We start from the raw sequence: 19492 nt of genomic DNA, 5'->3' as shown, positions 1-19492 counted from the left end.
ATTCTTCCATTTGCTTTACAAGTGCATGCATTTTAGCGGCCAATAATCTTTCTTGAAAATCCATGGCCGGATCGCTTCGGTGTGCTCTCACGGCACTTAATTCTTCCATCTCATTTTCAAGCGCAAACATTTTGGCCGCCAACAATTTTTCTTCGAAGTCCATGGCCCTGTGTAATAAAAAGAATAAAACTAACAATAGTAAGCTATCAAAGAAAAGATAAAAGAAACAAAATAAATATTTACAAAGATAGATATTTACAACAACAAAGATAAATGACTAGAGCAATAGACTACAGGTTTTCCTAGTATTCCTTGTGGTCCCCGGCAACGGTGCCAAAAACTTGGTGCGAGATCCACAAGTGCACGGAGTCGCCAAGTAATACCTCTCGTGCGAGCACGAGAGGGTCGTATTCCCTGGCCCAAGGAGCTACTATTACTTCCCTTTCGTCTATTTCCTAGCCTAACACTCTGAAAGATGAATAGTAATTATAAAAAGAGAAAGAATTAACTACAATGAAATCCGGGGTACTACTACACACAATACGAACTCAAGGGAGAATCAAACAGTGAAGGGAGTGATTTGGACAACGAATCCCTAGGGTTGTCATTAGATCCTGAATTTAGGATGAAATGCGAGATGGTAGTTGGGCCAAGAGAATCCTGAATTAGCTAAACCCGATGGTCACGACAATTGAACCCTAATCCCATACAAGTATTGGGTCAGATCGCTTCCGCCCAAATCCTCGTATGATTGCATTACACTCAGGGAAATCACTAATCAGGGTCGATACTCAAACTAGGTCCAACCCTAATTGCTGGAGGGGTACAAAATACCGGATGGTCACGGTGTATCTGTATATGGATCCCTTCCAAGCTAAGTGCGTCTAGTACAAGGACGATGGTCACGCAACCAAGTACAATCTAGAAGTTGAAATACAGAGTTCTCATGCAAATCAACACATCAAAGTACACAAGGTTGAACCACAAACTACAAGATTCCATAAAAGAAATACAACATCTAACAAAGCATCAATAAAGATGATCATCCAAATAACAAACAATCAACCCTAGAGTTCATCATATATAAATCACAAATAAGTTAGTGCCTCATGATAGAGGACCACTCATACAAGTCCAAGGAACAAATAAACAAGAAAAGAAGTAAGAACTACTCCCTCTAGCTTTAGATCCCCTTGGATGGTGAAGATCTTGAAGATTTGAAGAGATCTCCCCTCAAATGATGCCTTGGATGCCTAGGATCTTCTCCCAATCTTCTCCTCCAAAGCTTGCCTCCCTCTTGGTGAAGTCTTGCGTAGTAGATCGCCGGCGGGAAGTGTGGGGCGGAGGCCTAAGAGGCCCAAGAGAAAACTGCCCCTCCAGATGCTCCCCCCTTGCCCTAGAAAATCAGCCTCCATTTATATCCTGTTAGGTCCATACGGGCTCCATGCGGGCGCATGGAGCCCGTGAAGCTCACTGCCGTTTCTACTACAGTACCGAGGTTTGTGAAATTCCAGCAAACCTCACAAGCACCCATCTTGACCGTGTCGAGCCCGTGAAACTCACGAGCCCGAATGCCCGCGGCATGAATAGTGACCCCTGCTACATTAATGCTACGGTCTTTGGAACCCCAAAAAAAATCTCGTTTTTTTGGTGTCGAATTCATCAATTTGCATTTTTTTGAGCTTCGTTCGGCTCTTTTTAAGATCTGCAACACCAAAATAACCAAATTACACTTAAACGGGCATCAATTCATTAAAATATACACAAGTAATACAAGATTAATACGTATAAAATACGCATATTTAGGCATTTATCAGACATCCCCACACGTAAGCGTTTGCTTGTCCTCAAGCAAACACACATGAAAGAATAGGGGCAAGAAGATAAACGGCTAAATGTAGGACCTCAAGCTCAAATAGTGAAGAACCCCACAAGCACAGATGAAATGAAATCAAGAAAATGAGTTGCACAATAACCAACTCAGTAGAGATAGTCATGAGTCCTCTAGAGTGCTTTCCTCGTGAGTGTGTGCACACTTCTTCCCTCGCTCTCCCTATTCACGCCACATTCAATGATTACCGGTGTTAAAATTTTAAAGACACCCTCAATGGAAAGTCAAAAGTCTTTTGGTCTACAGTCCATACTCTAGCTTCTAAGTGAATGCATGATAGAGTCCAAGAGAATAAGCATTTTTTTTCTTTTTTTTTTCTTTTTTTTTTTCATTTTCAATTTTTTTTCCCAAGTCCGCCTAACGTAGACTGTACAAAATATCTTATAATCTTTTAGAAGGATGCACATGCTGATTAGGAACAAGAGCCACCCAACCTACTTGATTACAGTCTACATAGACGCATTCATGCTAAATTAGCAGAGGAATACTGACATAGACTCATTTTTTCATTTTTCAATTTTTCATTTTTTTATTTTTTTATTTATTTTTTATTTTTTAAGATAACAAGTATATACATGTCTCCTGAGCACTTTCATGCAAAACTTCACTTAGGGATAAAGCAAAATGAACAAAAAAACCAAAAGCTTTTAAAAGACCATTGAGTGATGAATTTACCACTCTAACACTTTAAATCAAAGCAGTGGGTTAGCTAGGGCAAACAAGGTTGAAATTCTGTGTCAAAGTTGTGAAGAAAGCCCTAGAGAGAAAACATGACTTTCTTATAGCACAAATAACACTACAACTCATTACTATCATTCATTCAAGCCAGGAGGTTCTTAACAATAAATCATAGCTATCACTAGTGAAGTAAGCATGCAAATAACCCATCCCCACACCTAGAATCGGACATTGCCCTCAATGTATACTAATTAGCAGAACATGGTGTAGAATTCATAATAATTAAATGAAGCATGAAAGGGAAGGCTAAAGAGACTGCCCCATTTTGTTGATGAAGATTGTGCAATACATGCATGAACAAGGGGTAGGTTCAATTCTTGAGGGGTGGTGAGAATGAAGCTCATATCTCGAGTCCTGTAAATGTTAAAAAAAAAACATAGTTCATCTCACCAATGAATATGTAGGGAGCACACACAAACAAAAACTCTAAAAACTATGAAAACAAAAGTCCATGCAAGTTCTTTGTTCAATCAATATCATGATGTCTAAATCGCTCTAGTGCAAGTGTTTGTAGGGGTTCAAGGATGCTACAAGTGTCAAACAAATTCAAGATAAGCAACATTCAAAAAGTTCTTGTAGCACGGACTGAAATTTTTGCAAGAATTTCCCCAGGGCTTTGAAGCCCAAAAAAATTTACAAACCATGGATAAAAATTTTAAATAAATCAAGGATCAAAACAACCATACAACATTCTTCATGGTTCAAAAGTAAGATAAGCATGCACAATCAAGAAGAAGAGGCAAGGTTGCTCCAAAAACAAAAAAACTAGGGCTTCAAAGCTTGAATCGATGAAGATTGGTGAGATAGATGGTAAAACTTCAATTAATCCACAAGATCTAAGTTGGAATAGGTAGGAGAGGAGTGAAGAGGAAGAAAAATGAAGAAAAATGGTGAAAAAAATGAAAGAAAACGGATGAAAAATGAGTGAGAACAAGGGAGAGAAAGGTGGCTACTTAAGGCTGGAAATTCCAGCCCGCAAGCCATACGGGCTCCATGCGAGCGCATGGAGCCCGTGAGGGTTTCTGTCCTTTTCTAGCCCTTGAGGCAATAAGCCTCAAGGGCTGCCTCACGGGTGCATGGCATCCTTGAGGCCCCTGGGGAGCATAAAAATGGTCCATATGGGCCGTATACAGCCCGTATGGGCCTGGAAAAACAAAATTTTGGCATGGGCTCCCATGTAACTTAGAACAAAACTAATTTATAACATCTATAACACCAAAATATGCATTGAAAAACAACCAAACAATGTCAAAGCACTAGATAAGATTCACAAATATAAGACAAGCATGGATCATTCAAACAAATAAAAATACAAACACAACACAAACACAAGCTTTATGAATAAACTCAACAAACATGTAAAATACGAAAAATGAAACATGAATAATTTGAAACTTGGGTTGCCTCCCAAGAAGCGCTTGTTTTACGTCATTAGCTCGACGTACCTCTTTCTTACCTTAGGGAGGCTTGAAGACAGTATGTTCATCCCGGCTAGAATTGGCATAAGAACTACCGAATAAAATGAAAAGTACCTTCCGGGATGGTGTCAAGTTGAAAGCCAAGCATAAGTTACCTTTTGGCCTCCATGGAAAAAGCTTGGGCTGGGAGTTGTGCAATTTAAACTTGGGCGGCTCCTTAGACGGCTTAAGTATCCTCCCCACTTCTTTTGTGGTCCCGGCAAGAATTCCTTTGAGTAGCCCACCACAAAGTTGCTTGGGCCTCCATGGAAAAAGGTTCGGTCGAGAATTATTCAAAGTTGGTATGGGTGGGTCCTTGGACGGTTTCAACCTCCTACCCAAATTTTCTTCCTCGACCAATGTCAAATTGCCTTGAACTACCCACAAGTGTTGTTTGGGCCTCCAAGGGAACAAGTTTGGTTGAGAACTTGTCAAGCTTTGCATAGGTGGATTAATTGGAGGCATCAACATCCTATCCATAATTTTTCTCTCAAACCTGTTGTGATGAACTTCAATGGCCCACAAAGTTTGCTTCGGCCTCCAAGGAAAAATCTTTGGTTGGGAATTGTCGATGCCCAGCATTGGTGGGTTCAATGATGATCTTAGCTTAGTACCCACATCTTTGAATACAATTCCCGTAATTTTGTTTTTGCACTTGACTAAAATTGATGGATGGATGGAAAAATCTATGTTGAGGCAAGTAGCATCTTCAAATGTGGTCGATGGAGTTTCTTCTACTTCCTCACATGTTTCCTTAGCCATGATGCCAACCTCCCCCTTTTCTTCTTCAATTTCCCATTGAGGTGGAACTTCTACCATTTGCTCAAAAGGTATTGATGCTACATCACTTGCTTCTTCAACCTCCAACACCTCAGTATCGGTTTCCACCTCAATTTCACTGTTTTTCTCTTCATTCATTGTACTATTTTCAAATAGGGCATCTATAGTTTGTGGTAACTCGGTCGATATGTTAGAAGACTCAGCAATCCTGTTCACCATACTTTGAAAAGATTGTGGGGCATTAAAAGGTGCAGTATCCATGGCTTTAAATTCAGCATCAGTTTGCATCATGAATCTTGCGAACACATCTTGCGTATTGAATCCCCATTCATTAAGTTGCTTAGTATGAATAATTGGAGGATGATAATGCCATGGTTCTTGAAAGGAGGATTCTTGCAGCAATCCCTGGTGAGGGTACTCCCGTTGTTGAGTATGATCATGTGCCGAAAAGTGCGGGTGTCCTCCCCAATATGGATTATAAACATCAGTGTACTGATTGCTATGGCTTACTCTCTTGGCATCCAATTCTTCCATTTGCTTTCCAAGTGCATGCATTTTAGCGGCCAATAATCTTTCTTGAAAATCCATGGCCGGATCGCTTCGGTGTGCTCTCACGGCACTTAATTCTTCCATCTCATTTTCAAGCGCAAACATTTTGGCCGCCAACAATTTTTCTTCGAAGTCCATGGCCCTGTGTAATAAAAAGAATAAAACTAACAATAGTAAGCTATCAAAGAAAAGATAAAAGAAACAAAATAAATATTTACAAAGATAGATATTTACAACAACAAAGATAAATGACTAGAGCAATAGACTACAGGTTTTCCTAGTATTCCTTGTGGTCCCCGGCAACGGTGCCAAAAACTTGGTGCGAGATCCACAAGTGCACGGAGTCGCCAAGTAATACCTCTCGTGCGAGCACGAGAGGGTCGTATTCCCTGGGCCCAAGGAGCTACTATTACTTCCCTTTCATCTATTTCCTAGCCTAACACTCTGAAAGATGAATAGTAATTATAAAAAGAGAAAGAATTAACTACAATGAAATCCGGGGTACTACTACACACAATACGAACTCAAGGGAGAATCAAACAGTGAAGGGAGTGATTTTGACAACGAATCCCCCTAGGGTTGTCATTAGATCCTGAATTTAGGATGAAATGCGAGATGGTAGTTGGGCCAAGAGAATCCTGAATTAGCTCAACCCGATGGTCACGACAATTGAACCCTAATCCCATACAAGTATTGGGTCAGAATCGCTTCCGCCCAAATCCTCGTATGATTGCATTACACTCAGGGAAATCACTAATCAGAGTCGATACTCAAACTAGGTCCAACCCTAATTGCTGGAGGGGTACAAAATACCGGATGGTCACGGTGTATCTGTATATGGATCCCTTCCAAGCTAAGTGCGTCTAGTACAAGGACGATGGTCACGTAACCAAGTACAACCTAGAAGTTGAAATACAGAGTTCTCATGCAAATCAACACATCAAAGTACACAAGGTTGAACTACAAACTACAAGATTCCATAAAAGAAATACAACATCTAACAAAGCATCAATAAAGATGATCATCCAAATTACAAACAATCAACCCTAGAGTTCATCATATATAAATCACAAATAAGTTAGTGCCTCATGATAGAGGACCACTCATACAAGTCCAAGGAACAAATAAACAAGAAAAGAAGTAAGAACTACTCCCTCTAGCTTTAGATCCCCTTGGATGGTGAAGATCTTGAAGATTTGAAGAGATCTCCCCTCAAATGATGCCTTGGATGCCTAGGATATTCTCCCAATCTTCTCCTCCAAACTTGCCTCCCTCTTGGTGAAGTCTTGCGTAGTAGATCGCCGGCGGGAAGTGTGGGGCGGCGGCCTAAGAGGCCCAAGAGAAAACTGCCCCTCAAGATGCTCCCCCACTTGCCCGAGAAAATCAGCCTCCTTTTATATCCCGTCAGGTCCATACGGGCTCCATGCGGGCGCATGGAGCCCGTGAAGCTCACTGGCGTTTCGCCAAGAAAATGTGTCGGTGCTACAGTACTCAGCTACAGTGATTCCACTACAGTCCTCTGCTGCAGTGTTTCTACTACTGTACCTACGGTTGTGAAATTCCAGCAAACCTCACGGGCACCCATGTGGGCACATTGAGCCCGTGAAGCTCACAGCCAAATGCCCGCAGCATGAATATTGACCTGCTACATTAGCGCTACAGTGCTGGAACCCCCAAAATACCGTTTTTTGTGTCGAATTCATCCCATTTGCATTTTTGAGCTTCGTTCGGCTCTTTTAAGATCTGCAACACCGAAATAACCAAATTACACTTAAACGGGCATCAATTCAATAAAATATACACAAGTAATACAAGATTAATACGTATAAAATACATACATTTAGGAGTTTATCAAATAGGGTTTATCACTTGGAGTCCCTAAAGCTTCAAGCAACATTGCAGAGTATGACGTGTTGGCACTGACCAATTTCTCCGCTAGGACATAGTGTAGGGTTAGTCACGGTTGACCTTAGGTTTGCCACCGTGTATTTTAGGATTTCCATGACTCATTAAGCTTCAGTTAGGAGTAATAACAGTTGGTTTTACACTTGAGGCAATAGTCCTAGGAGGAGATATGTCCGGGTGCCCCATTTTCTATTGATTGTCTTTCCTGTCTTTTTTTATAGCGTCTCTGTTCTTGTTCTTTTTGTTTCATTTACTATTGATATTGTTAACACTACTATCGATCCATCTTCACTTTAGTTAAATAGCAATCCTTGTGTTTCTGATCACTATTCCCTGTGGATACGACTACCTACTCACTACAGTATTATTACTTTGATAAACTCGTGCACTTGCGGCGCATATGCAAAAGGCGTTTTGTCAATATTCCACGGGGCCAAGGAGCTACCCTTAATTCCTCTTTACTGGTTTTTTAACCTACAAAATGGAGTGTAAGTGTTCTAAACTAATGAAAGTAAATAAAAGCTACTAGAGAAGAATGCAAACATGCCGGGATAAAAAAATGGGAAATCTAGGGAAAAGGGCAGTCACGTATGTGGGTCCCCTCAAGGATACTAATGGTTAGAGAATGCTAAGTTTACAAGGCAGTGGTGGTTTTAGACAAAGAGATTCCAAAAATAGGTAATCCTGAATCCCTTTGCGATTACCACTAATCCCATTTGAGTATTTGTTCATAATTTCTTCTGACCAAATCCTCATATGATTGCATTGAGTATAGGGAAATCTCTAATTAGGGTCAAACACACGTCTAGGCTCATTCCTAATGGTTGGAGCGGTAAAAAATACACGAATCCCTCGGTCTATTTGTACATGGATCCCTTTCAAACTAAGTGAGTCCAATACAAGGGCACATCCCCCGTATCCAAGTACATCCTTGGAGTCAATCCACGGAGTTCTCATGCAATCCAACTCATCAAAGACCACAAAGCTTGAATCACAAAATCAAACCACATGCATTCAAACTATAGTAAATGTTTATACATGCAATAGGTTCACCGCCATCTGGTAACCTTGGGGTTTAGCCAACCATACAAGAAAATACCAAGTTCAAAATGATGAAAAGAACTAAAAAAATCATAAGTAAGACTCCCTCAAAGATTAGAAACCTAATGATGCTTTGGATCATATGTAAAGCTTCCACATGGGCCGCGATCGGGGGCCACTTCAATAGTCATCCCCAAGCTTCTACAAGTTTGATCAAGGGTGGATCTTGGTAGATTATGCTTCAAAAATGCCTTCAATTGCCATCTTTTAACTCAGATCAACAGTTGGGGGGAGTGATGAGGTCAACAGAGGGATAATGAATAGACTAAAAAGTCCTAAAACCTCTTTTAAAACCTTTCTCAAGCTTGCTTCATTGTCTGGTTCACGGGAGTGAAGAAGCTCATGAGAGCGTTAGGATTTCTGCCGAAATTTCAATAAGGTGCTACATGGAAATCCCATAGTAAACTGCTACAATGCTGCACATTCTTCAGCTGGTTCAGGGGCATCTTCACAGCCTTAGAATGCTCATCAATAAAACTCGAGACTTAGCAATTTTTTAACTCTTTCATGCTACAGTACCTGCTACAATATTGCTACAGTATATAGCTCTAAAACGTCATTTTTGGTGTTGATTTCATCTTCAATTGCGTCATCGAGCTCACTTAGGATTTTTTAAGGCCTATAATATGAATAAAACCAATTAAACCACAAAAACGGCACTAATTCATCAATTAATACAAGAATAGTAAAACATATATGCATAAAATACATATATTTAGGCGTTTATCAGACGTACCAAGTAGGCACATAAGACCTCAGTACCTATCTCACATTAATGATAAACATCTAACATAAGTACTATATTTCAAAATTAAAGAAAGGCTACAATGTTTGAAAAACAACAACAAATAACAATGTGTGACAAAAACAACTAAACATTGATAAGATCCAAGTCCACAATGAAGGGGAGTTATTAACTTGCTAACAACGAGGCGGCAGCTTACTCAACTACATGGCAAAGCTGTCCACCATCCAACTCTATTCCTAAGTTGAAAGAGAAAAAACAACTGAATGAGCTTGACAACCCAGCACTAAAAATATCGGGATCACATATAGTTCAAAGATTTCAAAACATACAAGTGTGTGACATTGTACAATAAATACCAGAATAACACCCATAAATTAGAAAATTTCAAACATATATAATTTTTCAAATGAACAATATATAAGTCCCCCAAATAACTAATGGCAAAACAGAACATTAGAATTCATTTGTTTAAACTCGATGTTCGAAGTCAAAATTCATAGCTCATTTGTTTATCCTCATTGACCCAAGTCAAAATGTTAGAGGCCGTTATTCTTGAATGATAAGTGCTTGTGTGATAAGAATCTGAAGTATTTTTTTCCTTATGATGAGCATTACTTTTATCGGGTTTTAGCGCTAATATGTGGGCATTTATGTTACTTTCATGCGTATAGGGTTGTGAAGCCGAATGTTAAAGAAAGAAGCCAATGTAGGCCATGAATGCACTATTTGGAGTAAATCTCAAGAAGGTTCAAACGCGAAGTCATAAGTCGGGTTCAAGATGTAAGAATGTATGCCAATTGCATTGTATTCAAGTTAGCACAATGATTTGGAGAGGAACAAAGGTAGTCACATTCGAGTATCCTGGCTTGTGCATTAATAGCAAGATCTTCACTAATGAAGCCATTTATTTAAGAAGCAAGGCGATCCATAACGTAAACGTGTGCCTGTTTACGTTACCTCGATTAAAGCATGGATTCGGGAGTGTTTCGGGTTGTTATTGTAGCAGGTTCTATTCACAGCCTGTCTAAAAAGTAAAGTTCAGAGAATCCACACGGGCGTGTGGTCATTATCCAAAGGGGTATGTCGATGCCCGATTCCAACCCTATTTAAGGACGATTTCAGCCACAATTTTAGAATTCTTTTCTCCATCTTTTCCCCAACTTAAGAGAGGGTGGAAGCTAGGGTTTAGAGAGATATTGGTAAGGGATTTGGAGATGTTCTATGCCTCGACATCATGCTCTAGTTGGAAAAAGGTTAGTAGAACAGCTTTCGTCGGCATTGATCCTGCATTGTGTATCCTAAGCCGGACAAAAGACCTTTGGAAGAGTCAAGGCTTCTCCACAATACCATCGTCATGACTATCGAGTGGGTTTTCTATAGATTACTTGCTTTAACATTCAATTTCATTGTTAATTGTAACTAGGTCCATGGAAAGCTAAACCCCCTAGTGAGTACTTGGATTTGTAAACACTAGGATGTATTTGTTTCAATAAACCTTTTATTATTCTTCCATTAATTGATGCTTTTATTGAGTTCCAATCTTGAATGTTTGATTCAATGAATACTCCCTTAGAGTGACACTAGGGTTGAGAGTTCTTATTGGTAACCCTTGTGAGTGAGTGACACACCATGAGAGTTAGACAAAGCTAGATTGGAGGGGGTTGAGAGGGTGAGTCGAGAGGTAGCGATGCGTTCCCTTTCCCCTCCAGTGTGATTTATCCTACCTCCATTTCCTCGAGTTCTTTCCAGTCTTATTAGAGTGAATGGGCTAAGGGATGACCTTTCGCTGGGGCTTAGTTGTAGAGGCAACAAAGTGAAGCGTTGAAGTGATTTTAGCACGTAGGGCTTAATTGTGACTAGAGACCTTCCACCTGGACCAAAGGATTAGGTCTACATCTAGGAAGAGGATTTATCACTTGGAATCTCTAGAACTCATTGTGATTCTGTACGAGTGCGAGGTGTTGAGATTGCTCGATTTCTCCTCCAGGACATCTATAGAGTCAGGCATGGTTGACATTAGATTTGGGACCATGTATTGAAGGATCTTCACGACTCATTAATGCATTAGTTAGGAAGCATAATAGAGGTTTTGCACTTGAACCGATTATCCTAGGTGGAACAATATCTGAGTACCCCACTTATATCGATTGCCTTACCTCCCCTTTACTTGTACTTCCCTTTCTTGTCTCTTTTATTCTTGTTTACATTACATCTTGTTGACAAAACCATTATTCATCTTTCACTTGGTTAAGAAACAATTTAAGTATTTTTATTCCCTACTCACCTGGGATTTTATTACTTGACAAACCCGTGCACTTGCGGGACATACACAAGGGGCATTGTCATTGACCAATGAAATGGCCAATGGTCGTCAACAATTCAGTCAACTATATGTAACAAGGTTGTACAGTGAACTAACTTTTACAATAACAAACAAAGAACCTTAAAAAAAAATCAACAATTAAATTCATATACATATATCTATATATATTAATTTAATTGTTAACAATTGGATGACAGAGCTGGGAAACAATTCAAGTAATCCATTACATACATATATACTTATATGTATAAATGAAACACACAGCTTCAAATAAACATGTTAAGAATTAAAAGCAAAACCATGCTTATCCTTAACTTAACAATAATTCTATTAGCCAAACTACACGGTTGTAAAGAAAAACAAAACATAATACACAAACATTCAATTTTACTGGCAACTATCACACATCATGCTTCTCTAATCAAACAATAGCCATTGTTATTTTAGAACCATCTTTTTCTCACTACATTTGATTTCAACATACTATTTAGCCAATGATGAAAAGATGATGATGTTGATAAATGGTGGTGCATGATTTAGAGGACATGAATATGCTAACATATTAACAATCAAATTAACATTATTCAAAAATGAAGATCTTTATGTTGTAGCACCATGTCAACATCAACAAAGTTATGCAACTTTTGTCCAATTCATCAACTCATCACGAAGACATCGGGTTATCATTTACAAAATAGATAGCAATGTTACGTCAAGCATTAGAAGCCAAATTAACATATAGAAATTAAAAATAATTATTTTTTTTGGTGGGTCCCCCAACTTGATTTCAAGAATTTACTAAACTTTTCTTTTATAATGAAAGGCCAAAACATCAAAAGTAAGAAAATTGTATATTAAAACACTCATACTCAAGGATCCAATTGTTTTATTGTTGTTCGTCTTGAGCTTGATCTAAATTAATTTTCAATCTTAGAAATGGAATTTATGTATAGTCACTTTCGTTTTTTTTTTCATGAAATAGATGAAGAAGGATGATGAAACTAGGGAACAATGTGAGTGTTATAGGATTAAATTGTACAAAAGCACTCAAGGAAGGAAAAGGATGGACCATTTTAGAAGTAGAAGCAAACTATGTGAGTTAATTATCATATCTATGTAAATTTTTATTTATATTATTGAAAGTTTGAAGTATACTTTTGTTGTGATTTTAGTATGCAATGCAACAAAAATTTGAAAAATCTTTAGATGAGAATCAAAATGTTGATGTTGACCAAATTTGTGACGAGGTTCTAGGTATTCGATCTAGGTATATTAAAGGATTAGGTTAGGGTCCAAAGCCAAATGCTTCAAGATGCGGGCATGCTAAGTCCATTAAAGATCTTGAAAAAAAAAATTTTGTTGAAGGAGTGATTAATTGCTTCCACGCAAGTGTACGGGATCGCCAAGTAATAGCCTGTGTGTGACACAGGGGTCATATTCCATGGGGCTAAGGAGCTTCTCTTACTTCTCTATCACTTATTATCTAACCTGACACCTCAAACATGATGATCTAATCTAATATATGCGAGAAGGTAAATAAATACAAGTATAGGAATCACAAAGCACGACAAGTGAATACAAGACCAACAATGAGATATAGAGGCCTATGGACGAGGATTCCCTTGAAGGGTCATGACGATATATAGACGCACAATAATAGCATAGCAAGGGTGATTTAGACCGATGGATCTCAAGACTAGACAAACTCCAATTTCTAGGCATTTGGACCCTAATCCCATATGAATATTGATAGGAATCTCTCTCTAACCAACATCCCTACGATTGCATTAAGCACAAGGAGATCCTAAAATAAGGACACACTTGCTCTAAGTCTATCCTTATAGTTCGGAGGGCTACCCACATCCAAATTCTCAGCATATCGATACAAGTAACCCATTTTTGCTCATTAATGATATAATACACGTGACTAGGTCACATCTACGTGTACAACTCAAAAAAGAACTACAAATCTCTTCATTCGATAGTTCTAGGCATTAAGAACAATGAGCTAAATCATAAATCAACCCAAGCATTTCAATTAAACATAAAGCAACCAAAATACATGATGAACCTCCCTAAGGTTCACCAACATCGGTGGCCTTGGGGGTCTAGTGTGCCATTATTCAAACAAGTATAGCAAGATCAAGAAAAACAAGAAACAAATGTATAAGTGACACTCCATAGTCCAAATGATGAAGAAGAAGAACAGGTTGGTAGAATGGCGCTTCCTCTAGACAAATGAATGCCGAATGATCCTTGACTCCTCCTCCCTTGATGGTGAGTCTCTCCCATTGAAGATCAAGCTCTTGGTCACCTTTCTATCCTCAAGGATGTTCTTCTTCAAGAATTATTCATTCTCCTCTATCCTCTCTGAAAGTTGTGGCTGCCCAGAAGCTCCCTTTTCATCCCCTCAGATGTGCTTTTATACCTCCCATGTATCCCGACCATATACGGGCCGTATAGGGGATGAAAAGAGATCAAATGCCCTCCTAAACGAGCCATCCTAGGGTCAATCTCGGGGTCAATCCTGGGGTCAATGACGGCCTCATTGAGGGTGTATGGATCAAGCTAGACAATTGCTTTTCATGCTATAGTATCACTCCCAGGGTCAATCCCGGGCATCATTGGGTTCGTATGGCCTAGACCAATTCTTGACTCAAAAACTCTCCAAGTGCTACAATGATTGCTTCCACGTAAGTGTATGGGATCACCAAGTAATACCATGTATGCGACATAGGGGTCGTATTCCACAGGGCTAAGAAGCTCCTATTAGTCCTCCATCACTTATTATCTAACCTGACACCTCAAACATGATGAGCTATTCTAATATATGCGAGAAGGTAAATAAATACAAGTATAGGAATCACAAAGCATGACAAGTGAATACAAGACCAACAATGAGATATAGAGGACTATGGATGGGATTCCCTTGAAGGGTCATCAAGATATATGGATGCACAATAATAGCATAGCAAGGGTGATTTAGACCGAGGGATCTCAAGACTAGACCAGCTCTAATTTCTCGGTAATTGGACCCTAATCCCATATGAATATTGATAGGAATCTCTCTCTAACCAACATCCCTATGATTGCATTAAGCACAAGGAGATCCTAAAATAAGGAGACACTTGCTCTAAGTCTATCCTTATAGTTCGGAGGGCTACCCACATCCAAATTCTCAGCATATCGATACAAGTAACCCGTTTTTGCTCATTAATGATCTAATACACGCGACTAGGTCACATCTATGTGTACAACTCAATAAAGAACTATGGATCTCTCCATTTAATAGTTCTAGGCATGAAGAACAATTGACAAGGTCCCCTTGCGTATATCCCGCAAGTGTACGTGTTTATCGAAATAATAATCCCGGGTGAGCGGGTATTGAATCCACAGGGAGTAGGGGATAAAAACACTTAATTCGATTCTTAGCTATGTGGAAGATCAATAGTGATAAGTGTGACAATGATTCAATTCTCAACAATAAAAGCAACAAGTAAGAGAGCAAAAGTAAATGAGGAGGTAAGGCAATCGATAAAGATGGGGTACTCAGATAATGCTCCACCTAGGGTAATCTCTTCAAGTTCAAGAACCCTCTATTATGCTTCCTAATCAATGCAATAGTGAGTAGTGGAAATCCTTAAATACATAGTCCCAAATCTAAGGTAAACTATGCCTAACTCTATACATGTCCCGAAGGAGAAATCGAACAATCTCAACACCTCGCACTTGCATAGAGTTTCAATGAGCTCTAGGGATTCCAAGTGATAAATCTCTTCCTAATTATAGACCTAACCCTTTGGTCGAGGTGGAAGGTCCCTAACCACGATTAAGCCCTAGATATTAAGATCACCTCAATACTTCACTCCGTTACACGCGCAACTAAGCCCCAGCGGAGGTTCATCCCTTAGATCATTCACTCTATTATGGCCCCAAAGAACTTGAGGAACGGAGGTGGAATCTATCACGTCGGAGGGGAAAGGGGACGCTCCTGTACCTCTCGACTCACCCTCTCAACCCTCTCCAACCTAGCTTTGTCTAACGCTCGTGGTGTGTCACTCACTCACAAGGTTATCAACAAAAACTCTCAACCCTAGTGCCACTCTAGGGGAAATGTTCATACAATCAAGCATTCAAGGTTGGAACTCACAATAAACATCAATTAATTGAAAGCATAATAAAGAGATTCAATGAAACGAATACATCCTAGGGTTCACAAATACCCAAGTACCCACTAGGGGTTTAGCTCTCCATGGAGCTAAGTACAATAAAAGAAATAGAATGTAAAAGCAATGAATCTATAAAGAAACCCACTCGATGGTCGTGTCGATGGTCTTGTGGAGAGTCCTCTACTCATCGCAAGGGATCTTTTGTCCGACCTAGGATACATGATAAACGCCTAAATGTATGTATTTTATATGTATTAATCTTGTATCATTTGTGAATATGTTAATGAATTGATGCCCGTTTTATGACTAAATTGGTTATTTCGGTGTTGCGGGTCTTCAATGAGTCGAACGATGCTCAAAAATGTAAATCGGATGAATTCGACACCAAAAACTACATTTTTAGGGTCCCAGCACTATAGTGGCAATGTAGCGGTATTGTAGCAGGTCATTGTTCTTGCTGCGAGCATTTGGCTGTGAGTTTCACAGGCTCCATGCGCCCGCATGGATGCCCGCATGGACCCGACGGGATATAAAATGAAACCCGATTTTTTTCTAGGGCAAGGGGAGGAATTTTTGGGAGTGTTCTTGGAGCCGATTTTCACCAGTCTTTAGGAGGCAAGATCACGCGTTTTGGAGAAGGGAAATCAAAGGGAGAAGCTCGGTTTTGGCTAGATCTTCATCGATCTCTTCTTTGGGAGTTTGTAGACGACGAGGGAAGCCGCCCCCATCGCGGCGTCCGTGGAAGGATTTCCACCCTAGCTTGGCTTGTCTTCCTACTTCTATTGTTTGAGGGAGTTTTTCTTATGCCATTTGTAGTTGTTTTCATGGACTTGTTGCTTGTATTTGTTTGCATGGACTGAGTAGACCGCAAGGTCACCGGATGCTCGTGAACCTTGCGGTGAACCCTGTATTTGGATGATTTAATTTTTGTCTATTGCAATTGTTGTGTATTTGTGATTCATTCTTGGTGCATTTGATGTGTTGCTTACATGAGAACTCAGTAAAACCAACCTGCTAGGTTGTACTTGGTAGCGTGACCATCGCCCTTGTACTAGACACACCAAGTTTGGAAGGGATTCATGTACGAATCGCCCGTGACCATCGGGTATTCTGCACTCCCTCCACCCTTAGGGCTAGACCAAGTTGTGTTCCGGCCCTAATTAGGGATTTCCCCACTTGTTAATGCAATCGTATGAGGATTTGATCGGAAGAAATTCGTGTCAATACTTATACCGGATTAGGGGTTAATTGCCGTGACCATCGGATTGATCTAATTTAGAAAATCTCTAGGTCCAAACCTTCAATTGCATGACATTCTTAGCATCCTTTGCACTTTAGTATCCCCTAGGGAATCCGCATCCGTGACCATTTCTTTCCCCTGATTTTATACCCCTACCTTATCATAGACTCCATTTGTAGTTCTTTTATTTCAAGTAATAGATTAGAGAAACCCTTCGAATCATTCGGCTAGACAATACGCAAAGAGGAAGTAAGAGTAGATTCTTGGGCCCAGGGAATACGACCCTCTCGTGCTTGCACGAGGGGTATTACTTGACGACTCCGTGCACTTGCGGATCTCTCATCAAGTTTTTGGCGCCGTTGGCGGGGACCCACAAGGAATACTCGAAACTTAGAGTTTATTGATTTAGCCATTATTTCTTCAATTCTGTACATTTGCTTCTTTTTAGTCATTTTTGCACATATTTTTCCTTTTATTTGCCTTTATTTTGTTTTACTATCATCCTCTTATTTCCTAATCATTGAGTCTTATTACTGTGCAAGGCACCATCTTATGACACGCGCCAATCAAGCAAATTTGTAGAACCTGTCAATGAAATCAAGAGAACCTTGCATCAAAGACTGAGAGAGGTGGCTGAGAGTTCAGAACATCAAGGAACACGAGTTGAGATTAGTGAACCTTCAGTCATGGCAGAACCAAGGCGCACCTTGTCTGATTATGAAAGACCTCAGTTTACTGGTGAGGAATTCAGTGTGCGTGCTCCCACCGTGCCTGCTAATAACTTTGAAATCAAAGCAAGCACAATTGGGATGGTCCAAAATTCCGTACAATTTGATGGGTTGGCTGATGAAGACCCGCATGCTCATTTGTCTCGCTTCCTCCAAATTTGTTCCGCCTTCAAGATTAACTCAGTGTCCGATGATGCGATAAGATTAAGATTATTCCCTTTTAGTCTAAGGGGAGCAGCATATAGATGGCTCACTTCACTGGCTCCGGGATCGATCACCACATGGAAGGAAATGGTGGACAAATTTCTTGCTAGGTATTTCCCACCAAGCAAAGCCGCTAGATTGAGACAAGAGATTTCTGCATTCCAACAAGGGGACTCCGAGACACTCTTTGAGGCACATGAGAGATTCAAGGATCTCCCTATGCAAGTGTCCCCCATCATGGCTTTTTCCTCATGGATGAGGATACGAGATGCTTTGCAATGGCCTCGAATTATGCAACCAGGGACGACTCATCGATGCTGCAGTGAGGGGGTCATTGAGTAGTAAAAACCCCCGAGGATGCTAAAATCTTGATTGAAAAACATGGCAAGTAATGAGTGTCATTGGTCTACTAGGCAAAAACCCCCTAAGGCAGCTGGAATTTATGAGATAAATGACAACACTGCGCTAGCCGCCAAGGTTGAGGCCCTAACAAAGAGATTCGATCAGTTTATGTTGGGTACGAGCTCAAATTCTGGTGCAGTTTTGTCTTGCGAGACTTGTGGGGCCGGGCATGCTACTGTTCAGTGCCCAATTTCAATAGCCTCAGATGCCCCAGTTGAGACAGTTGATTATGTTGGGGGAGCTCCCAGAGGCCCGGGGAATCCTTATGGAAACACATATAATCCGGGGTGGAGGAATCACCCAAATTTTTCTTGGGGTCAACAACAGCAACATCGGCCCCCGCAGCCACAGGGACTTCCATCTCAACTTCTTCAGCAGCCCGAGAAGAAGTTCACCACTGAAGATGTGTTAGCAAGGTTTATGATCAATACCGAGGCAAAATTTGTGAACATCAACAACCAATTCGCTGAAGTAAACACTGTTTTAAGGAATGTTCAAGCCTCCATTCAATCATTGGAAAACCAGGTGGGGCAACTTGCTAGGGCAAACTCGGAGCGACCGCCGGGTAGCTTACCTAGTAACACTGAAAATAATCCAAGGGAGCATTTGAAAGCCGTTACTCTCAGGAGCGGGAAACAGGTTGAAGCACGAGCCGAGGAGGGCTCAAGCAATAAACATAATGGGGTAGCCGCACGGGAAGACCCTAAGCCATCTGAGAGTGAACTTGAAGGGGTAAAGGAAAAACAAGATGAAGGAACCATTCAACTATCAACACCAAGGATACCCGAGTACAAGCCGGTGATCCCCTATCCGGCAAGGCTAAGGTAAGATAAGGACGAGGCTCAATTCAAGAAATTCCTCAATATATTCAAGCAGTTGCACATAAATATCCCTCTTGTTGAAGCGTTAACTCAGATGCCCAAGTTTGCAAAGTTTATCAAAGACCTGCTGACTAATAAGAGAAAATTGGAGGAATTAGAAACAGTTGCACTACCACGGAACTTCTCTGCAATGATTCAAAGGAAGCTCCCTGAGAAATTGACTGATCCCGGGAGTTTCATTATTCCATGTGTGATTGGGGAAGGCATGCAAGAAAAAAAGCCTTAGCAGACTACGGGCTAGCATCAATGTAATGCCTTACAAGCTATTTTTTTAAAATTGGGATTAGAAGACATGAGGCCCACAAGGATGACGATACAACTTGCGAGATCGTTCTATCAAAAAAAGCCCTCGGTGTTGTTGAGGTCAGTGCTAGTT

At 40.3% G+C, this 19492-nt stretch overlaps 1 non-coding gene across 1 annotated transcript; it reads right to left on the bottom strand.

The window, feature by feature from the left end:
- Window positions 1-17968: 17968 nt before the first annotated feature.
- On the bottom strand, window positions 17969-18077 carry LOC120274333. Its single transcript, XR_005540860.1, has one exon. It is a non-coding gene; the product is annotated as a small nucleolar RNA R71 (small nucleolar RNA).
- Between the last annotated feature and the right edge of the window lie 1415 nt (window positions 18078-19492).

The sequence above is a fragment of the Dioscorea cayenensis genome, chromosome 12 (genome assembly GCF_009730915.1).
Source record: "Dioscorea cayenensis subsp. rotundata cultivar TDr96_F1 chromosome 12, TDr96_F1_v2_PseudoChromosome.rev07_lg8_w22 25.fasta, whole genome shotgun sequence".
In the NCBI taxonomy this organism is placed as follows: Eukaryota; Viridiplantae; Streptophyta; class Magnoliopsida; order Dioscoreales; family Dioscoreaceae; genus Dioscorea; species Dioscorea cayenensis.
Note: the sequence above shows the minus strand (reverse complement) of the source record. Positions and strands in the feature narration are given on the sequence as shown.